The sequence below is a fragment of the Silene latifolia genome, chromosome 9 (assembly GCF_048544455.1).
Source record: "Silene latifolia isolate original U9 population chromosome 9, ASM4854445v1, whole genome shotgun sequence".
Classification (NCBI taxonomy): Eukaryota; Viridiplantae; Streptophyta; class Magnoliopsida; order Caryophyllales; family Caryophyllaceae; genus Silene; species Silene latifolia.
In genome coordinates, this window is record NC_133534.1 from 141,314,612 (window position 1) to 141,330,150 (window position 15,539).

Consider the following 15,539-nt stretch of genomic DNA (forward strand, 5'->3'; position numbering starts at 1 on the left):
TTTCACCATACATTCATTCCTCTAAGTTCTCCATACATACTACCTTCACTCACAAGCTTTAAACCTCAGAAACAAACCCTAATTGCCTCTCAAAAACCCTCCACAAAACCGACATCCAAACTGAAACAGTTTGTGTGTCCTCTTCGAAAAACAATTCGTTCCTCCCTCAAACCTCCATCAAAACTCGAGTTTCTTGTTCCTAATTAACCATATAACATCCATATACACATTAGACAAAGATTTACGAGCCAAATTGCCCTTGAGAGTACACGAAATCCCTCGAAAAACAGAGTGTTATACACTCTGTTTTGCGATTTGTTCTGTCTGTCGATTCTGTTTGTGCTCGTTTTTCGTGCCCAATAACTCAAAACGAGCAGGGGTTGCTTTAAGATCCCTGTTCTCCTCTTTTTCTAGTTTTCAAAACATCTTTTAAATCTAATTTACATCGTGAAACGAGGGAGAAATCGCTGTTTGAAAGTCGCTGTCCAGATTCGATAAAAACGCGTGTTTGCTTTGTTTCTTCGTCGACGACGGCCTCTCGAGATAAAATCTACCATCGATTACGACCCAAGATGGTGTCAACGATACATGTAGGTTGAGGGTGCATCAAATCATCTTCTTTCTCCCTTTTATTTCGTTTTTTATGTTTGTTTTTCTTATAGTTTGTTTTTGTTTGTTTATCGTTTTTATTTATCGTTTAAATTAACTATGAAACTAGTTTAGTCCGAGTATGAGTTAAAGTACTACCATGAACACCCGCGTTGACTTGAGATGGGAAAAGAAACCGCTACATCAGTCGGTCGTACAACCCCGTCTCATTTACATATCCTCGTGTTCAAGGTAGGGCATAAATAAAACGAATTTCTAACTTCGCTCCTCGCTTTTGACCCTTTGTTTGTCTCGGCTAATTCGACCCACCTTAGGACCCGTTGCATGTTAGTATGACCTCTGATTGTTAACATATGACTTATTTAGACGACATTCGATCATTTAAATAACCTGATTAGACACATTAGGGTACATCGACATAGCTTTAAAAACCGATTAACAATTCTGTAAGTTAATGAACGCATCTCTCTCTTTCACCTAATTTCTCGCTAGTATAAGAGTGCGTGATTAGCACCTTCTTATTAACACTCGATGAGTTAAATTAATTAGCGAACTTGACCTAATTTGACCCCTTTTAGGCCGTGTAGAATACACCTTTGCGCGACATCATCTCAATCGATCAACGTTGTTTCTAACTCGTTTTCTAACTTGTTTCCTATCCCGTTTTGCAATCAATTGATCTAACTAATGAATCTAACCTAAGAATTGGGGTAGCCTAGAACGTGTAGGCCGTGTTTGGCCGTGTCCTTGTGGTCCTTTTCTCGTTGTTTTCTTATCTTCATTTCGTTATTTCGTATCTTGTAATTAATTTGTTTATCGAGTCGTGTTTGTTAGTGGTTGTAATTTTCAAGTTAGTTTTCATTTATCGAGTCAAAACCTCTTTCAAAAAACCTTAGTCTTGTTTGGTTAGATGGTTGTGCCCCAATGCGTGTAAGAGCGTAGTAAATCGCATGTTGTTTAAAGCAACATGGCCCGATTTATGCTACTGCATGCTTTGGTGTGCGGCCCTATGTCTAATTCGATGAGATTGAGCGAAACCACACATCACGAGGAGTGACCCAAGGCCGTGAGTCATGTAAGCCGTGGGCCACCCCTCTTGTGCACGCTTTTCTAGGCCGATTAGCCGTGTTTGTTGTCGTGTATAGTGTTGTATGTAGCAATTGTATTTAGATCGAGTTGTATCTTTAATTTATTGTTGTGTCGGCATGAAATGCCTGGTTTGTAATAGGTAGATCCCAACGGCTCCCCCATTCCCCCTTAAGCCTTGTTTGCTTTGTTTTGTATGTTGTTAGATCAATCAACCCACATGCTAAATTACAACTTTGACAAAGTTAGTTTAGTTGCATCTAAAACGACATAGAAACTGTTGTCACATGTTAGGGTTAAAACGATGCTTGCATTTTATATATCGTAGTAGCTATGACCTTGTTTGAAATCCATACTTGACTTAGTAGAGGCCGTTATTGACGGGCGGGGTTGGGTGTCCTTATGGGCTTCCCAACACGTACCCTCACCCCTTACTCAAGATCTATGGTTTGTGGATCTGTCTAAATACCATTGGATTACGAGAGTCATTCAAATCGAGTGATATAGGGTACAAGTCTTTATCTTTAATCACTCGTAGTCGATTGGCTTTATGCTTTTTGATGAAAGGTGTAAAGTTGACTTGAACGGTTCCAAGTTCCCAAAAAACTTGGTGGCGACTCTAATTGGTATTAATTCGATTCGAAAGAACCTCGAGTCGATTATGCCTAGTGTGGATCCCGCGGACGCAGTTCCCGAGGGCCTTGTCCACAGTTTGGCGACTCCACTGGGGAAAAGAGGACTAGTTACACTTTGTTTCTAGGGTCTTTTCCTCCGAGCTGAAACTTGAAAAGAAAGTGTTGGAAAGTAAAACATTACTCATAGTGCTACGATTCATGCATAAACCCTTGAGGACTTGCCCGGGCCGTCCCAGCGTTTCTTCGTGATGCGTGGGGGGCGACGTCCCACTATGCTAGGAAGCTGCACATTGCTCGCTTCCACTTCACCTCGCGTGGTTCTTGATGGTGGGGACGATCTTCTAGGTACTCTACCTTAAGACACCTTGCTCTATAAGACCGCAAAAGGATGGAGGGCATAGACCTTCTTATAGAAGACTTGCCGAGACTTAGAGATGTCTAGGAGCATACATCCTTATAACATGAGAATGACAATGTGCAATTTGTTTTCCCGAGTCTTTTTTCGAAATTTCCCATGTCCTTTTCAAAACCGAACTTTTGAACAACTTACTTTCAAAATAGCATGGTTTTAAAAACGCGGAATGCTGCCCAAATAGGACTAGAATTTTCGGCCCAAAATGAGCTTTTATAGCCGGCATGCTGCCCATTTCAAATCTCATTTTCGAATCAACCTTTCGTTTTTTTCAAAAACAATCCAAAATGCCTCTCGAACCTCAACCAAGCATGAAATGCATCAAGTCGTGTCCAGGTCATGGCCGTGTTAGGCCGGGTGTGTTTCGTTCTAAGAGTCTAGAACACGACCTTGTTGGGTCACCCAAGCTCACCTCTTTGGCCTTGAGTCATGTTGGTCGACCGTTTGGTCTAGGATAGTCCACAAAAACGCCCAAGCTAGGCCATTTAGGGCGTTTCACCCGAACCTATGGGCTATGTTAGTCCAATCACGGGTTTGGCCACACCGAGTCCGGTTTATAACCAATTTATGACAGTTTGAGTCATTTCGTTTTGTCGAGTCTAAAATGAACCAAGGTCTAAATCAAACCGTGAGTCGAACCCTTGTTTAGTTAATCTCAAGTCGAGTCTTTGTTTGAGTCAAGTTGGGGTCGTGTCCTTAAGTGTGAAGGGGCTCTTACTTTAAATATTGACTTAGTACGGGGTTTTCTTGTAGAAAGGCCGCCAAAAACCCGACGTCAAGCAATGGAAGATGCTGTTAACAAGCTCACTGAGGCCGTGAACCTCATGATGACCCGAATGGATGCAATCGAATCTAAGTTGGGTGAAGATTCCCCTCCATCTACCCCACCTCTGACTGATCTGGAGAAACGGTTCAAGTTTATCGAAGACCGTTTGAAACTCTCCCAGGGGAAGAACATTCACTATGAGAATGCTAGGGCCTATGCCCCAGTTCAGGATATGTTGCCCACGAACATGGTACTCACTGACATCCCAAAGTTCAAGGGCACCGAAGATCCAGTCCACCATGTTAAGGCCTATAAAGGGTACTTAGCATTGAAGGGAGTACCTGCTGACATGCTCTCTGAAATTTTCGCTCAATCTCTGGATGAACACCTGAAGGCGTGGTTCTACAATCTAGACCTTAAGAACTTCCCCACTTTCGAAGATATTACGGTGGAGTTCTGTAAGCACTATGCTGACAATGTCGAGATTCAGACCAATATAAGAACGCTAGAGGTTATGACACAGAAAGAAAAAGAGGGCTTTACTGAATTCCTTGCAAGATGGCGCGCTGAAAGCGTGAAATTAGCCAAGAAGCCTGACGAAGTTGAAATGGTAGATAAGTTCGTAAAGAATCTACGACCTGTTTACCGCAATGCTCTGAAATACCAGAATTTTGGCTCTTTCAAAGAATTGATAAGAATCGGGATAAAGGCAGAAGATGATGTCATAAGGGCAGAGGCTGAAAAGTCGAAAGGGTACCAAGGGGCCTCATCATCTAAGGGCAAAGCCCCAGCAACGACCCATATTGATGAAGCCATCAATCTCTTAGAAGGGCAATCGAAGAAGTCGCAGCGCCAAACACCTAGGGCATTCACCGATATCGGATGCACTTATACATACGCTCTCCAAAGGCTCATAGCCCAAGGAAAGCTGAAGCCTATTGGTCCAACTCCGGACCCTCCCGCTGATCAACAAGGTAAATGGTATAAACCAAATGCCTACTGTGCCTTTCATCAAGGGAAAGGCCATGATACTGAAAGGTGCTATCGACTGAAACACGTAATCCAGGATATGATTGAGAATGGAACACTCCCGTGAAGGAAATGTAGATTCATATACATACTTAACATACTCATATATGTCTAAATAATATGTCATAAAATTAAAAGTGGTTTTTATGCATGCAAACATTAAAAACAATTAGAGAAGAAATCATCCTTACATTGTGATTTCGGTTCTAATGGGCACAAAAGAAATCTCCTTTTCTTTTGTTCTTGAGCTTTCCAAATGGAAGAACAAGGATTCAAGTGTAGAATCCCTCCCAAAAGCATATACCCAAGGAATACATCTTAATAAACCAATACTATTTAGATCTAGTAATAATAATGGTTTTACAATAAAATTGATACAGTATAAATTGTATTATCACTCTTGAAATTTCGGTCAAGAGGGAGAGTATGTGAGATTTTATTTCTCTAGAAAATTCATATATTGTAGAGAGTATATTAATATTCTCACACTAGAAAAATTATCATCTTGAAATGAATGAATTGATAAGGAAAAGAAAACTCTTTCTTTTCTCTTCATTATGGCCGAAAATTTGGCCTTGGGTAGGTTGCCCAATAGCTTTCATTTTTGCTCTTCACAAGAGACCAAGCATGCAAAGCCTACTACCTAGTTTCATGATTGTGTTTCCATTTAAAATAAATAACACAATATAAACTATAAACCCACCCATATTTTCGGTTTTAAGTATAAAATGGAGAAATCATTTTATTTTGTCATTTGTCAAATTTGTCACATGTAACATGTTACATGACATGTTACAATGCAATGTATTTTTATCATATTAAAAATCAACATACTCATAAAATATGTCATTTACAAAATTGTCTAGTAATTCGTAATTACTCGTACCAAAAATGTTTCCAAATTATAAACTACAACATTCTGTATTTATAATAATTTATTCATTCCGTTTCAATTGTTTCTGTAAACAATAATTTCATCCAAGTAATAAAATAATTCGATTACTTAGACCGTGTCTTATTTAATCATATTTACAATAAGATACGTAAATTATACTCACAAAATCATCCGTCAATTTTAAGCAATTTAATTAACTCGTATCAGTATACGATTAATTAAATAATCAATTAAGAGTATTTCCCTATAGGTATTACCTAAGGGGATCAACTGATCACCACCGTCGCACGACAGTAATGTCAAACTCTTGTCAGCCAATCATTACCGATATGTGTGGATCAGTTGACTGTAAAATATTACATCCCACATGTATTCTTAAAATGAGATTTAATAATGATATTTAAATCATGTGATCGCACTATTGTTGAGGACACATTTCCCAACAATCTCCCACTTGTCCTCGACAAGTGTGCGTCACCAATTCTCTTGTCCTATTACTATCTCCCACTCAATGCAAGGTGTCTTTCGGGTCGTACTTGCAAGTGATCATATCTAGAGTGGTTTCCTCGATCTGGAGAATAACTGATTGACCGGATTTATCCACTCTGGATACCTTCCGAGCGTGGCCACGTATTTCCAGTTCATTACTCCTCGAGTGGCCTTGAGATATTGTTTTAACCCTGACAAGGGGATGGACAATTCCCATCGCACTCATTCCCTTCGACTAGCCACAGCCATCATAACCCAAAATATGCCCATTTGACCCCATTTACGAAGGTCGTAGTAACACAAATCAAAGTTAATCTGAAACTGAGCCATCTTAGGTGAATAGTCTTTAGTCAAAAGAATCGACTCATTTGAATATTATAGCAGCTCTCGCCACGACCAGGCTATATAAATTTGCCAGAACTCTATAAGCGGTCATTTGGCCCGACAAAACGTTCCTAACAGTCTGCCTATGTGATCGACTAGTCATCTCACATGACTCTATGGCATTTGAACTTGCCATCAATCGCATCACACTCTAGTCACTTTGAGACGTCACCTCATACAAGTGACTATGGGCGAATAAAATGTTAATCCGTGTTCACTTTAACGGGGTTCAATTGTCTCTACAGCCCGTTTGGATGTAACAAAGTATAATAAAAGAGTTTTAAAGTAAAACTCGAACGATAAATGCGATTATCACATATGAATAGTCAATGCCTGATTACTATTTCATGTTCTATAATCTAATATGATCTTGTACGTAGTTGTTCATTTCAATTCAATTGAAATGACATGACTCATCATGTTTAGCCTATGTGAAGGCTTTGGTTAGTAGGTTTTATCAACTTCTTGTACCTTACTCAACCTTACTACATATTCGTTTTCCTTTGTAATGTATACATTTGCATCACAAAACTTTCTGAGTACGTGTCGAGATCCAATCAAGACATAGGCCCTCTTAGCCTAAGAATAGCTCCCACTTTTTTCACAAAGGTGTGGGACTCATCCTCTTGCACATCTCATGATTGCAAGTGTACTCAATATCCGTTATAAATATCTCTCATTGTTCTTTATTGCCTAGAACGATTCTAGAAAATCTACTTCTTAGTTATCATAGCAACAATGGTATCTTAACCATCCTAATGTGTTTTGATTATGGTTTTGTCGGAAACCATGCGCAACCTCAATTGTCAATTGTCACTTGTGTAACACCCTTACACAAAATTGCATCATAAACACTTTGCTTTACTTCCTTAATGCTTCTGCAAGCACTTAAGGGTAATCTTTACATACCAGGTAAAGATTTCTTAAATTCGATTTTGAAAACAATTCATCATACTCAAGGTATATGAAGTGTTATACATCATTACTCATTTAATTGATCCGGCAGCGAAAGCAAATGGAATCAATCAAATACGTTCAATTTAATTGAACTAGTCATGAATCTTATCAACATAAGACTTCTTACTGACGCTAATATCATGTGGATTTATCCTCATAAATCCGGATATTCAAGATGTATTATAATACTCCAAAAGTCTTAAATCATTCTCAATGATCAATATGTCATCCACATATCGAACTAATTAAAATTTCCGTAACTCCCACTAAACTCCATGTATAAACACAACTTCTCGACTTATCGAGAAATGTTTTATCACATGATCAAAATGTTGATTCTAACTCATTGATGTCCTACTTAAGACCCTCTCTTAAGTTTCACATTATCTTAGGATTGCAAGAATCTACAAAACTCAAGACATGTATTGAATACATTCCTTCTAATTGAGGAAGTGGGTTTTAGATTCATTCGCTATGTATTTCATAATAATGAAACACAATCCCTAAGAAGATCCAAATAGACTTAAGCATTTCAATTGGTGTAAAAACCCTTTGCAACCAATCAACCTTGAAATCTCACTTTATTAGTGCAAAACCCTTTGCAACTAATCAAGCCTTTTTATTTCGGATTTTCATGGCTCTAAGCCTTATATTGAGTTGTGACTTAAACACTCTTATGTAAGTCATATGTTCATTACTTTCTAGAAGTAATCAATTTGAATCAAACAATTTCTTTTGTAAGTTATAAGCTCTTTACTTTCTTAAAATTATCACGAATTCATCATTTTCAACAAGTGACGAATTTAACCTCCTAGGTTTTAAAAACAACATCTTACACAAAACGTCTCATGTAGCCAAGAAAGACCAGTTTCTTGCGACATAACATTCTTTGTGGCTCATGAATAATTTCTCCCACTCTGTCTTCTAGAAATAAACTTGTATTTTAGAAAGACAGCTTCACGAGCCGCAAACCCGTCGTACTCGTGTTAATTGAAGAGGGAAAAATGAGCATTTGTTTCTTTGTGAAAACTTACAACCATGGTACCCTTACCATTTCATATCTCATATGATTAGATCTAGTGGAAAAATAATTTAGACAAAAAAATGATAAAATCCCCAAAAGGATCAAGTAACTCAAAGTAACTTGATTGAAATCCAAACCATATCGAATAGCGTTTGATTTCTTATCTAATCACACATTATTCCATAATGCGTGCTAAGAGAGATTAACTTGTGATACTATATTACATTTCCTTTGGCTTATATCAAAGTCTTCACTTTGATAATCCCATCACGACTAAATCGTGATTCCTTGAACTCTTTGAAATTCTTCAAAGATTTCTCCTTTTACCTTATTAAGTGAACATATTAGCGTCAACTTAAATTGTTGGTAAAAGAAAATGATCAACCTATTTTGGATCGATGATATACAACCTCGATTTCCTTTTCAACCAAAAAGGCACGAGACATCTTGCTTTGAATACAAGATACGCATATACCATTAACAAACTAATGGTTTCAAGAGTACTCGATAACTCTTTGCGTTCATCTTTCAAAAATTTAAGGTTTAATCTTGGGTTACCAATTTGAATCTTATATCATCTACATGATATATCATTCTAGTTTTGGTTTAGAATATAATTACCTTGATAATGGGCTAGCCATTCATCAAATCGTGGTGTATAGGGTGACAAAAGTGAAAACCTCTTTTGTCTCGTAACAAGTTTATATTCTTATTTAGAGTTTATGAACTTAATAGTCACAATTAAGTACCACTTTAAATCCAAAAACTAGATTGAGTACACAATTACTCTATCTCTCGACTTCATTGTTGCTAGTCGTCATATTCTAATCATCCTATGTATCAAACATAATGATGAAAACCACCATCGGTTTCTAATATTGACGAAGTAATACTAGCAAAATTTATGTTTAATCAAATAAACATTTAACGAAGAAGGTCCCATTAGATGTCTCACAACTAACTTGTTGATTCTTCAATAATTTGGGGGAGTTTCCTTTCTCGTGTCCAACATTTAAGACAATGGAAATTTATCGGTCGGGATTGATAGGTTTAGTATCGTCATTCTCAATAACTTTACTTTTAACATTACCTTGTATCAATCCCATTATTATCCTTACTTCTTGAACCTCGTTCTCATCTTAACGATTTAAGAGAATGCTCCCACTCATTTCAATGAGTCTTTGCTTTGAGAAGCAAAATTGAATTCATGAAGATTACTCTTCATTTGTTCGTTTTAGTCTTAAAAACTTTCATTGAAGTGGTTGCGTTATTTTGGTCAATTACGAATTCTTGACAAAACTAATTACCAAAACAATTTTATCGCTTCGATGTACTTAATGCATTTAAGTACAGGAAAAACAATCCATTGCAAGTAGATGTGTTAGTCAAGAATCAAAAACCTGTTTGATAATGAATAACTTTAATCTATACTGTTTACAAGAGATCCTTAACAATGGTTCATTTGAGGTTTTAGAAGCAAACTCATATTTATCTTTAGTTACGATATTTTAATGGAGATTTAAATCAAAAACGTAATGATATCGTATATGAACTGTGGTAAAGAAATAGAACAATATAAAAACGGAATAGTGGAAAATTTGACATTCATCGTTTTAATAATACTTGGTAAAACAAGTATAGCATTTACATAGTGACCTCTACCCAACTATGATAAATGATTCCAAGACCCAAATTCATATCGACTTAGGCACGGTGGGGCCGATACATCCATCATCAATATAACTCGGTGGATTAACGTTTAATCGATTCTACTTTTAGAACTCTTGGTCGATAATATTACATTAACAATTATCTTTAGCCCAAAACACATCGACAAGGACACGGTGGGGCCGATACATCCCTTATCAAATACTTTTGTTGAGTTCAATCCAAATTTCGAATAAATGTGTCCATGATCCAAACCCACATTAACTTGGGCACGGTGTGGCCGATACATCCCTTATCAACATGAATTCGGTGGATTAACATTCATCACCCACTTCCCCTACGTAACAAGGTTTGTACCCCGGTGTGGCCGAGTGCACTCCCTCACGAAATAGGTTTTCATGGTTTCTACTATTTGGTAAGGCTAGTCTCAATTGATTGTTTTAGCGAGAGGTCATGTCAATTTATTATCTATCACGTTTTAAGTGAACTAAAGCGGTGAACTACGATAATTCTAATTGACACGGTCGATAAACTCGATAAAACAATGCATGTTTAGTTATGGCGATTTAGCGATGCATGTGACATAAATAAAATGCAAGCATAAAAGTAAATAAATCCTAGTATGGCCTTTCCTAAAATAGAAAAACTCTTTAACTATTACATATTCGGAAACCAACTACTTTGGTCCCTTGAACTTCGGTTGTGGCACGCATCTCGAGGTAACACCGTCTTTATGTATCGCCATTCTTGAAGAAATCCGTCTTTAGGAACTCCGGAATGAATAAAATTACATAATAAATTACATAATTCCTATTATACATTTGTAACTAAAATAAAATAAATCTATTAAATTACAAAACGGTGATACGAGATCACAATAAAAATTACAACCGAATCGATATTCCCATACATTTCGGGAAATACCAATGAAAATCTAAGGCCATACTAAGTAAAATTACATAATTCAAAATTACATAAATTAAAATTATGACAATCATAAAGAAAATGCAGCATTATAATATGTATGAACATGCTCAATTTTATGCTAAATCGCCTTTAAATTGCCAATATCGTATATTACTCGGTTTTTACGGATTTGCGTGATTTCAACATTTTACAATCACAAGAATACATAAACTCATATTTATGCATAATTTAATTACCCTAACCCTCTTAGGACTCAAAAATTAGTCTTCACTAATAAATTGACCATAATTAACTTAAATTACTAAAATTGTTCATAAATTAGTCCAAAAAATACAAAAATAAGCTATTAAACTTCAAATAAATCACAAAACTTCAAATAAATTCAAAATTTGAAATTTAAATTCATGAAAATTCTGGAAAATTACCATGACACTCATAATGTTCAAAAACTTAGGGGGAAAATTTCGAAATTTTCCCGGAAAAACAATGTTGCGGTTTATCGATTTTTAATAAAATAATCATAAAAACATGGAAAAATTATTTTCATTAACTTTTCAATTTTAGATCTGAAAAATATAATAAAATGCAACATTAGACGTTTTTCCTAAGTCATAGATTATGATTTATTAATTTTTAACTAATAATGTCACTATTTATGCTATTTTTCTTGAAAAATCCATAAATCATGCATAAAGACTTCTTTATAGCCAATTATTTTACACACATCTTGTAAAATTGCATGTGACAACATATAAAATTTCTATGACCAGATTCGAAATTTAACTCATATTAACCTATTTTTCACTTTAAATCAGAATTAAAATTGAAAAATCCATTTTTCGAGCATAACAAGTCCAAAAATTATGAAAATTTACAGGTTATCTAAAAATAATATGTATCACAACATATCCAAAAATCAATGAAAAATTCGAAGTATAGCAAATTTTAGACCAAAAATGACATTTTTACTCATAAAATCACATTTAAATGCCATTATTGTAAATTATGAACAATAAAAATCCGAAAAATTAACCAAAATATCCTAAAACACTTTAGGACCAGAAATATTAACATGCATGTAATAATTTCGTGATATATCATAATAACACAAATTTTACAAGTTTTATTTGTTATTCATATAACTCGGAAAAACTTTTAACCAATTTGCATGCAAACAACCGTGGCTCAAGATACCGATTGAAGGAAATGTAGATTCATATACATACTTAACATACTCATATATGTCTAAATAATATGTCATAAAATTAAAAGTGGATTTTATGCATGCAAACATTAAAAACAATTAGAGAAGAAATCATCCTTACATTGTGATTTCGGTTCTAATGGGCACAAAAGAAATCTCCTTTTCTTTTGTTCTTGAGCTTTCCAAATGGAAGAACAAGGATTCAAGTGTAGAATCCCTCCCAAAAGCATATACCCAAGGAATACATCTTAATAAACCAATACTATTTAGATCTAGTAATAATAATGGTTTTACAATAAAATTGATACAATATAAATTGTATTATCACTCTTGAAATTTCGGTCAAGAGGGAGAGTATGTGAGATTTTATTTCTCTAGAAAATTCATATATTGTAGAGAGTATATTAATATTCTCACACTAGAAAAATTATCATCTTGAAATGAATGAATTGATAAGGAAAAGAAAACTCTTTCTTTTCTCTTCATTATGGCCGAAAATTTGGCCTTGGGTAGGTTGCCCAATAGCTTTCATTTTTGCTCTTCACAAGAGACCAAGCATGCAAAGCCTACTACCTAGTTTCATGATTGTGTTTCCATTTAAAATAAATAACACAATATAAACTATAAACCCACCCATATTTTCGGTTTGAAGTATAAAATGGAGAAACCATTTTATTTTGTCATTTGTCAAATTTGTCACATGTAACATGTTACATGACATGTTACAATGCAATGTATTTTTATCATATTAAAAATCAACATACTCCTAAAATATGTCATTTACAAAATTGACTAGTAATTCGTAATTACTCGTACCAAAAATGTTTCCAAATTATAAACTACAACATTTTGTATTTATAATAATTTATTCATTCCGTTTCAATTGTTTCTGTAAACAATAATTTCATCCAAGTAATAAAATAATTCGATTACTTAGACCGTGTCTTATTTAATCATATTTACAATAAGATACGTAAATTATACTCACAAAATCATCCGTCAATTTTAAGCAATTTAATTAACTCGTATCAGTATACGATTAATTAAATAATCAATTAAAAGTATTTCCCTATAGGTATGACCTAAGGGGATCAAACATCACCACCGTCCGCACGACGATAATGTCAAACTCTAGTCAGCCAATCATTACCGATATGTGTGGATCAGTTGACTGTAAAATATTACATCCCACATGTATTCTTAAAATGAGATTTAATAATGATATTTAAATCATGTGATCGCACTATTGTTGAGGACACATTTCCCAACATCCCGATCCCAACTGTTAAACCCAATAACATTACCAATCCATTTGCCGATCACGCCAACTTGTTTCTGTCGAAGACAATGTCGATTATTCCCATCTTATCCGCCCATGTCACTTGAAAGGGGTGTTTATCGGGAAAATATTTGTGGATTGCTTTGAATTCTTGCCAAACCCGAAGAATGAAATTCAAGTCGGGAGTCTTGCTCTAGAATGTACTCCTCTCGTTAACGAAGTTAATAAAAGACAATTCGGTTCACCAGCCTTTATCACTGGCGTAGATCCTCAGAGGACTACCTCGGGATGAAGGCAGACCATCAAAGGGATCAAGGACCAGAGCCGGTTATCTAAGCTGACAGCTGAACAAGAGAACGCTCAAGACCAGATTTGAAAATTATGAGTCGGGATCTGTTTTCTTATCTTAGTCGAGTCGAGTCAAGAACTTTCTTTTTATGAATTTGAGTCGTTTGTTCTGCGATGACCTAGAATGTGTCCTAGGAATCATTTCTTCGAGTCTGTTAAGCATTTGTCTTTCCAATAAAAAGTTGCAGTTTCATTTCCAAATATATCTTGTTTCCAATCCTCAATCATTCTGAAAGTATGATAAAATGCACAACACACTCAAAGGCATCCCTGGGGTAGAAATATGTCCTGTTTCAAAATGTAAGGTACACTAGGATCCCGTTTCTGTTTCCTTTACCTATTCCATGTCTGGCGGTAGAAAACCTCCATCTGAACCAATGTTTGTGACAAGCTTTTAGATGATTCTATGACGAACCCGGACTAACTCCTTGTTTCCTCTATCGATGATGGAAGGCAAGCCTTTTCCCCATAAAATCATCCCCTCTCGAAGAGAGAAGAGACCAACCCGTTCTAACAAGGAATTGTTCGTTCTGACCCAAATTAGTTGGCGAAGCCATGTTTTCAACGTGTATCCATTTATGACTAAGAGAATTAATAGAAGATCATTTTCAAAGAGAGAAAAAAGATGAAAAAGAATGAAAAAACGAGAAAAAGAGAAAAATTGGAAAAATGAAAAAAAATGAAAAAAAAAAGGAAAAGAAAAATGAAAAAAACAGAAAAGTGATGAAAGAAAAAGGAAAAAAGAAAAAAAAGAAAAAAAGATGTTGAAGTTATTGCAGAATGCTTTTGGTCGAATGTCGAAGTTAAAGAGGCCAGAAGTCAAGTCAAGTACCCATAGTTGAAGTTCAATGGGCGAAGCCCAAAAGCTTAAGTAGTAACCTCTTTACCCCTAAGTCCTTCCTGAGACAGTTACAAGGGGATAGTCGGGAATTTTGAGAATCATTCCCCTTGTGTTGTTATACCTAGCCTTTAGGGTCCAGACATGGAAATTTGAACCCACGTCATTTTCCAACCCATTTGCACTCGGGTTTCATCAAACCCGAGACACCCATTCCAACCACATCAGCAGCCATAGACCTTGGCCTTAGCACCACAAAACAAACCTTCAGAATGATGGTTAACCATTCCAACTTGTTATTACCAAGCTCCACATCCCAAAAGATCCAAGCCTTTTACACCTAACCCCAAACACGGGATTTAACGGTACTTTACAGGCTAGAATGGGATATGACATGATACCTTAGGTGAAACCTTCGAGTGTGTACACACAATCAAAATGCCATGTTTATGCACCATGATCGAACTACGTCGGATTTGATTTCGCTCCACGCGAATACGTAGGCAGTCCTTCAGAATAAGGGATTCAATCCACTCATCAACCAAGTTGTCATCTTGTCGGTTTCTTACGGGTCTTAACCAAGTCCAAATGAAGCCACCTTTGTTTGAGTCGGTCTTAGCACTCGATGTAGGCTAGGATAAGGATATAGGTTCAGATGAGTAGTGTCAAGTCTCAGAATGAGCTTTATCTAACAATTTAGGCAAAGATGTTGAGTCACATAGATGTGAGTTTGTGTTGGAAACAGAAAATATGAAAAACCCGCTGAAAAGAAAGAAGGCGTGGAAGAAAAATAGTAAAAGCCCGCTGAAAAGAAAGAAGGCGGTGGTAAGAAATGATGAAAACTCGCTGAAAAGAAAGGAGGCGAGGAGAAGAGTGACAGGATGTTCCCAACAAGAGTGATGTGTGATGTCTAAGTGTTCTCATAAAATCAGTCTGTGTGTAGTGTCTGGGCGAAGCCAACGTTGTTGCTCCGTGAGTTTTAATCCACC